The sequence below is a fragment of the Puma concolor genome, chromosome B2, assembly GCF_028749965.1.
Source record: "Puma concolor isolate L17-30 chromosome B2, mPumCon1.1.hap2, whole genome shotgun sequence".
Classification (NCBI taxonomy): Eukaryota; Metazoa; Chordata; class Mammalia; order Carnivora; family Felidae; genus Puma; species Puma concolor.
The window spans coordinates 95,851,721-95,860,114 of record NC_141671.1 but is presented as its reverse complement, the minus strand read 5'-3'; positions in this window follow the sequence as shown (position 1 = coordinate 95,860,114).

The following is an 8,394-nucleotide window of genomic DNA, read 5'->3' as shown; positions in this document are numbered from 1 at the left end:
TTGATAGCCAGGTCTTTTGATTCGCTAGATATTTTGTTTGGAAAAAGAAACGGATCTTGAAAATTAAAAATTCTGAAACACAATTGTTGGTCTCCAGTGCTCCGAGATTCATGGAGCTCTACGTGAGATGCTTTTGTAGTTACCTATTTATTAATGTCCCTGGAGCCTCAGAAGAACCCTGACACAGAGAGTGAGTTCCTTGGCCCTCAGAAGGACAGCAATGGTCATGGAACAAAAAGTCTCTAGCATTTGTTCTTGGGAAGGAATTGGACATAGAGAAAATTTATTCTCTTTATTTAAGTACTAACACCTGCCTTTTCCTTAACTTTCTAAGTTTAGGGCAAAAGAAAAAAAAAGTCAATTCCAAGAATAACTCTCACTTCCACTGATTAAAGTGGGCATGATAACATAATTATAAAAACAGCCCGTTTAGGAGAACAGCCTTCCGCTGTAAATGAATTGTCCATCTTTGATTATGATGAATATCACTGGTGGTCAAAGGGTAGTCATATTAGAATCACAGACCCACAAAGAACTTCAGAGTTCGTTTCCTTCCACATTTTACCCCACACTATCTATCCTGGCTATCCCATCCCTGACAGGAATACTCCTTCCTGGAATAGTTTCACCCATGGAGAACTCATTCATATGCCAGTCTTTTTCATTATTGACACCTCTGGTTGCTAACAAGATTGTAGTTCTATTTAAGTTTCACTACCAGTTTTACATCCTGTGTGTTAAAAAAAATTTTTTAAAGTTTATTTGAGAGAGAGAGAGAGAGAGACAGAGAGAGAGAGAGAGAGCGCGTGCACACACAAGTGAAGGAGGGGCAGAGAGAAAGAGAGCCAGAATCCCAATCTGCCGTGATGGTGCAGAGCCTGATGTGGGGCTCAAACTCATGAACCGTGAGGTCATGACCTTGGCTGAGATCAAGAGTCAGATGCTTAACTGACTGTGCCACCCAGGAACCCCATCCTGTGTATTTTTTGTATGTAGTAGAATATAATGCATTATTTAATTGAAGGCACTCTTTGTTAGCCATCCAAAGAAAGGGGGTTTTATTAGGCATCTTGGTAGAATTCATTTCAGTTTTGATATGCTGCCTTATTAACATCTAAAGATCTATCTGAAAAAGAAGCAAAAATTATTAGTGTTTTTCAATTGATATGGAAACTGAAGCAGAAAGAAGTTAAGTAGCTTTCTGAATCTTACACAATCAATGGCACAGTTGAGAGAAGGTAGGAGAGAACATTTTCAGTGGAATGGGGGTTAAGTAGGGAGATTAAGGAAGTATGTCTTCAAGAATCTGGTTAAGCAAAATCACAGTATGGCTGCATTTTGGTAATGTGGAATGTGTTTACTTGAAAGATTGGGAAAAGTGCCTCATAAGAAAGGCTTTTTGAATAAATAACCTTGTACCATGGGTAGAAATTCCTTAAAAAAGAACAGGGTACAAGGTATTTGGAACTCCTTTGAAGGTAGGAGCCTTGTCCCTGTGGTGCAGAGAGGTTTCTGAGGGTCTGATTGGCCAAGTGAACCCACAAAGAGGAAAACTACAGATTTAAAGCTGGACAGAGCCCTGCTAAGCAGAGGACACGGTGGGTGGGTGTTTGGGTGTTTGGGAGAGGAGGGAGGCACTTGGGTCCTCTCCCTGGGCATCCTGCTCTAAGACCTTGCAGAGGCAAGAGGGGAAGGACTATCTCTTGCCCTGTCTTCCTAGCAGATGGTATAGGAAAGGGAAGAATGATTTTTTTCAGCCTCTGGGATTTTCAGGAATAAAAACAGAACATCTCTATACCTTTAACTGACTCTTGCTGAATTCTCAGTCTTGTGAAGGGGTCCTGAACACTGGGCTTCTGGGGTCTCAGGGCTGGGGCCTCAGGAGACAGTGCTGTGCAGGAAAAGAAATGAATGGATCTTGGCTGTGGAGCTTTGGGGGAAGGAAAGGAAGCGCCTGAGGCTCGGAGCAGAAGGCGTTGATCTAGAGCTTGCCCACGGTGCATTAAATCCTAGAAAAAGGTGAAACTAGGCAAAGGATGGTTTGAAATGCCAAGGCCAAAGCATCAGGCAGAGAGCAAATTGAGGTCAGAGTGAAGACAAATTGAGGTCAGGGTTAAGAGAACTGGGAGATGCCCGTGCAGTTGAGTTCAGAAGGCGTAACAGGGAAAGATGTCATGAAAAATTAGGGTGTTGTTTCAGTTGATCAGGTGACCAAGAAAAGTGTTTTTAAAACTGGTTCTCAACAGGGGCAGTTTGCCTCCAGGAACATTTGGAAATGTTGGGAGACATTTTTGGTTGTCACAGCTGAGGTAGGGGTGTACAACTGGCATCTAGAGGGTAGAGGCCAGGGATGCTGCTACACATCCTCCACTGCACTGGGCAGCCCCACAACAAGGAGTTTTCCAACCCAAAGTATCAGACCCAACTTGAGAATCGCGGTCTTCCAGGACTTAATATGCTGTCCTGCACTTTTTGTTTTTTAAGGCGGGAAGAATGTATATTTTGACACTGTTTTCTTTGAGGCCTCTTGCTGATCATTTCTTTCTGAGCTGAGGGGCTAGGATGGGCTAGGCATTGTTAAAAAACACTGGTGCCCTTGTCATGCTGGCCAGAGATGATCTTGACTCTCATCCCTATTTGAGGTGATTTGGGGACTGCCACAGTTTCCTTTCTGGTTTACCTGTGTGTCTGATCTGTCCAGCCCCCATCAGCAGGCCACTGACTCTCCTCTTGGCTACCTTTACAACCTTCTTTTTTTTAAATTAATTAATTAATTAATTATTTTTTTTTTTTTTGAGAGAGAGAGAGAGCGTGAGCAGGGGAGGGGCAGGGAGAGAGAGAGGGAGAAAGAGAATCCCAAGCAGGCTCCACACTGTCAGCACAGAGCCTGACGTGGGGCTAGAACTCACGAACTGTGAGATCATGATCTGAGATGAAACTGAGAGTCAGGTGCTTAACTGACAGAGCCACCCAGGCGGCCCTATATTTACAACCTTCTGATCTTTGCTTTACCTGTTTCTGGGATGACCATCTATCAGACAGCTTCAGTGCTGACAATGATCTGGTCCAACCTGCTGAACAGATGTGGAAATTGAGGTCCCTCTGCAGTGTACTTGTCCAGGGTTGAATCATCTCTCCTACCATTGATTCAGTTATTTCAGAACAAGGCTCTGCATTTCATGTTTCCTCAGTATGTCCTCCACATGCAGAACTGCTAAGTAAGTTTTGTCACTAATTTCTTCTTGTTGTAAACTCTCAAAACTTTATTTGCCTAACTTCTGATGAAATGCTTGTATCTGGACTGTGCTGTGAAAATAGATATACATTTTAAAAGCCTTATTGAAAAATCACTGTGGAAGATCAAAATTTCCTGTGGAGACAAGACACTTCTATTTCCATGAACAAGGAAGGAAGCATCATGCAGAGTGGGTAGCAAGGCGTCTGTGGTTATTGATGTTTTCTCTCTGCCCCGGGGAGGGCCTCTCGATCCAGAGCGATCTCCTGTGCATATGGTCAAGATATCACTGAGTTTTCCTGTCTATTTCTTTTCTCTGAAGGAAGGAGAGGTCCAACTCTGCTCAGTGTTCTTAGACGAGGAAGGTGGTTTTAGGGAAGGTTAAAGTGAAAAAGAAAGATACCAGGTTTGCCATCCAAACCAACCCACGATCAGATTTAGAGTAAGACCTCTGTTTTTGTGTTTTGGACATTTTTCCCCACTTAGAGATAGAGAGTGAGAGCGAGAGTGAGAGGGAGTGTGTATGTGTATGAGGGAGGAAAAGAGAGGAGAGGGAGAGAAAAAGGGAGAGAAAGTGTTAACTGTGGAAAAATTCTAATATTGCCAAGTACACAGGGAAAGATTTTCTTTTTACACTTAGGACAAAAAGCTAGGATAATAGAGGGCACCAAAGAGTGGGGCTGGGTGTGGTGTCAGGCCCTCCTTGGGATCCTGCCCTGACACTTGGATGACCATTTCCACAATTTATTTATTCCACCAAGTTTGAGGAATTTCAGTGGTGCCTTTTACTAATATCTATAGGCAGAAGCAGATTTTGGGGGGGGGGGTAGATATTTGACAGTGTAGAGAAAATCAGTTTTATCAAGCTTGACTCTGTATCTCTGCATGTGCCTATTCTGTGCATACAGGATGCTCCAAGTGATAAATAGGCTGTGTTCCAGGAGTTTCTTTTAGATCAGGATTTCTTAACCAGACCAGCATGTTAATGGTCTATGTAGCAGCAAAGTTTTGCATGTATGTGCAGATCACATATTTTCTGGCCAGAAAGCCCACTGTTTGCATAGGATTCTGAAAGGGATGCTTTGACTCTCAGATGTTAGAAACACTGGTAATCAGCTGTTTGGAGCTTTTTATGCATACGTCAGAAATGGATTCTGTCTCAAGAAGCTTACAGCCTAGCCGGGGAGATAAGACATGCCTATAAACATCTGTAAAGGTTTGACAAAATGTTCTGGATGTTCTCTGGAAAAGAGATGACTTTGGGCTGTGGGCATCAAACAGCTTAATGTTTCTTCAGAGTCTATCAGGGCTATTATAGCAGGGCAAGTGAAGGGAGCAACTTTAAGACAGTTAAGGAAAGGGACCCATTTATATGTGAGCCGTGTACAAACTAGGTATTTGTAAACATTTTCCTTAATGATATGAAGATAGCCAAATTATATTTATGGCTAAAATACCATTTCTTCATCGTATATGATAAACTGTATGAAAAATGAAACAAAATAGAGAGCTGTACTGATTTTATTTTTCTCTCCATTGGACCACATCCATATCATTTGATAAGAATACATTAAAAAGCAGACGTTGTACTTCATAGTAAGTACTGTGACTGGATATGCTCTCACAGTCATATTTAGACGATAAGAGGTATGGGTTTTTGCCATAGCGCGCCTGGAAGCTGGAACCGAAAGCAGAATGTTTTTCCCCCTCTGCCCCCTCCCACTTCATTACTTGTGCAGTCTAGCCTGAGGTGACACTCTCTGACCACAAGATGGCACTCCTGCATAGAAAAGAACCCTGATTTCCCAAGGGTGGGGCTGGGCTAAACTGATCTCCCACAACCCCTGAGAGTGAGGGCTGCATCTGATAAATGAGCTGATGAAGGAGGCAGAAAGTCAAATGCAGTTGTGTAAAAAGAGACTTTCGAGAAATCAAATCGATGATATTTAAGGTGACAAAAAGCAGGAACTGCCTGTCTGCTTTTCACATTTACATATTTAAAAATGTGAGATGCCTCAGGCATGACTGTCACTGGGCCAGAGGTATGGTAGATAAATTAATATGCATAAACCTGAATTTTTAACTTCCTCCAAAGCTGGCTCTTCTTCTTACATTTTTGTTTCTCTTCATGAGACCCCCCGTTTTCCAGGCTCCCAGGTTAAGTGATCTCAGAATTACATCTTGGATTCTTCGGATTTCTTCTCCCCTATTCCATCATTAAGTTGGTTTCTTCAGACTATCTTCTGGGTTTTCTATATGTCATTCCTTTTCACTGCCATCACCTCTGCATCATTTAAATGATAATTACATAAATAGAGATTAATCCAGTAGCCTCTTACTTGGTCTAACTCTATTCTTTCCCCTTTCAAGAAAGGGCTTGTAAAATACAGCTTACTTACTGTCAGAGCTTGTAAAATATAGGTTAGTCCTCCTTCAATAAAGCCTTTTCTTACTGTAAAATATAGTTTAATCACAGCCATTTATTTATTCATTGATTTATTTTATCAATTCATTGATATATTTTATCAATTCATTGATTAACTCCTTCAAAAATATTTCCTGAGCTCTTCTTCAGATAGTGTTCTAGATACTACTTTAGACTAGGAAGGATTCCTCAAAGTTCCATGAACATTGGGTTCCTACGCGGAAGGAGTCTCCAATGCCAGTCCTGTGCTCAAGAATGGACAAGCCTGGAAGGTGTCTGAGGATACAGACAGGGAGGAGTCATTTACTATGTAGTGAACTGACTTGAATTGACTAAAATTTTATTAATAGTTTTTGAGATGGTCTTTCTATATTTGTGACTAACAAATTGATTTCCTGTAATGTCATCTGCTTCCCCAATGTAATAGGTACATAATGAATATTTGTCGAATGAATAAATTAATAAAAAAGCAAGATTCCAAATTCCTCTATAATATTCACTACCATAATCCCAAATAGTCCAATAATATAGAAACCTTGCAAAGCACTAGTCTAAGTATTTGTTGAAATTTCCTTAGATTGTTCTGATTGTTCTCAATCAGAAAAATTATTCAGAATAATATAACAAGCTCCTATGTAACCTGGTTTTCCAAATTATAACATTTGTCTTATTTGCTTCAGATCTAAACAATTCAGTTTGTATTTTAATCAAATTCTTTGTGTAAAGGAAGAGTAAAATTGTTAAAAAAAATACTTGGTGTAAAAAATAGTACCACTCCACCTTCCTTTTCATAATTTCCTGTTCTCCAGTGGGAACCATTTTCAAATATTTTAGTACTTACTTATTTGGCTTATAATACTAGTTACTGATTTTTTAGTTTTGATTCTCCACTGTAGAAGATGAAGATATAGTTGTTTTTCACCTTTTCAGCCCCTATGCATGCAATTTTGGGGACATACTTACACAAAAAATTATTAGCTATTTATCTGAAATTAAAATTTAGCTGGGTGTCCTGTACCTGTATTTTTATTTGGTAAATGTTGCAACCTTAACTTCCTAACACACATGAACCCTTCCTGCCCCAAGCTCAAAGTGTAGTTACATTTTAATTTTAGCTTGTTGATTTTTTTAATGTTTACATTCTTAGGAATATACAAATACTAATCAAAACTGAGCTAGAGAGTATATAAAATATTAATCATTTTCCTTTCCATTTTTTGTTTTCTTGGATTGAAAATTGGTTGTTTGCCTAATTTTTTTTGTATCTACCACTAATTTACCCTCTGACTTCCCCAGTTGTGCAGTTGTCATCTCAATGTGTTCAATTAATTTCACTTCTTAAGGAAATTTCTCCTGGTGTTGTCTGTTCTAGTCTCAGCAAGTTGTTCTCCAGACCTGCTGTAGGGCTGGCACACTGGGGAACCTTTGTCCTGGGGACCCCTGCCACTACCCGCCTGGGAGGGATCTTCTGGTTTTTGAGCCCCTTATCTTTCTCTTTGTTTATTTTCTCATTTGAGTGGGAACTCCATGAGAAACCTTGCCAGGAAGATCAATAAATTGAGAATTTGGACATGTGGAAATGAGTTTATTCTACACTCACACCTTTTGGCCAAGAATAGGATCCTATGCTGGGAATTATTTTGAAAGTATCTTTATATTACTTTCTAGTGATGTTGCTGTTGAGAGCTAATTGCTATCTTGAAATCCACTTCTCTCTGCTCCTGGTGTTCTGAAATTTTACATGATGCATGTGCCCTTGCTTGGGTGTGTGTTCCGTTGCACTGGATTCTTGGTGGATATCTCAGCCTCCAGACAAAATTAGGAAGACAAGTTCAAACTTAGTCAACCAGGAAATAACATTCAGAACCAGTTTCCACAAGAATGTCAATGTCTCTGCTGTTATCTTTAAATTATCAAATTACCAATTTTTTTTTCTTATTATTCAACATTATGCAGAAGACTTCACTTTAAAAATAGTGTACTGAACTCATCCCTAATAAAGGTTGGAAATATTTTGGGACACAAGTTTGATTTTTTCCTGTCACTGTATATACCACTCCTCATTTGATATCTCAACCCAATTTAAATTTAAAATAAAAAGTTCTAAAAATTAAACTAAAATGGTTGTTGCCTATTGTTAACCTTTGTAAAAAGCACTGGGTGGCTCAGTCGGTTACACGTCCATCCGACTTTTGATTTTGGCTCAGGTCATGATCTCATGATTTGTTGGATTGAGCCCTATGTCGGGCTCTGCACTGACAGCATGGAGCCTGCTTGGTATTCTCTCTCTCTCTCTCTCTCTCTCTCTCTCTCCCTCCCTCCCTCCCTCTCTGCACCTCTTCTGCTATCTCTATCTCAAAATAAATAAATAAAACACTAAAAAAAATAAAAAATGAAATACCTGAATCAACATACTTTTCCTGTTTTCAAAGTCCTGAAGTTGGTCAGATTTAATTTTGTGGGGAAGGAGCTCTGGAAGCCACAGACTCTGGAGCCTGGTGTGATTGTTAATTTTGGTTCACTCAATAATCAATGTGAACTTAGAAAACATTCTTAACCTCATTGAGTGTCACCTCTTAAATGCTCTCTTTTGGGAATAGCAAATAAAATAAATAACAATTTCCTAAGTGCCCTGTGCCTGTCACCTAGTACATACTCACTAAACACAGCTGGGGTCAGGTCTTGCAGTCATGTGCTCCCAGTGGGGCTGCTGGTGGACGAGCACCAGGAAATG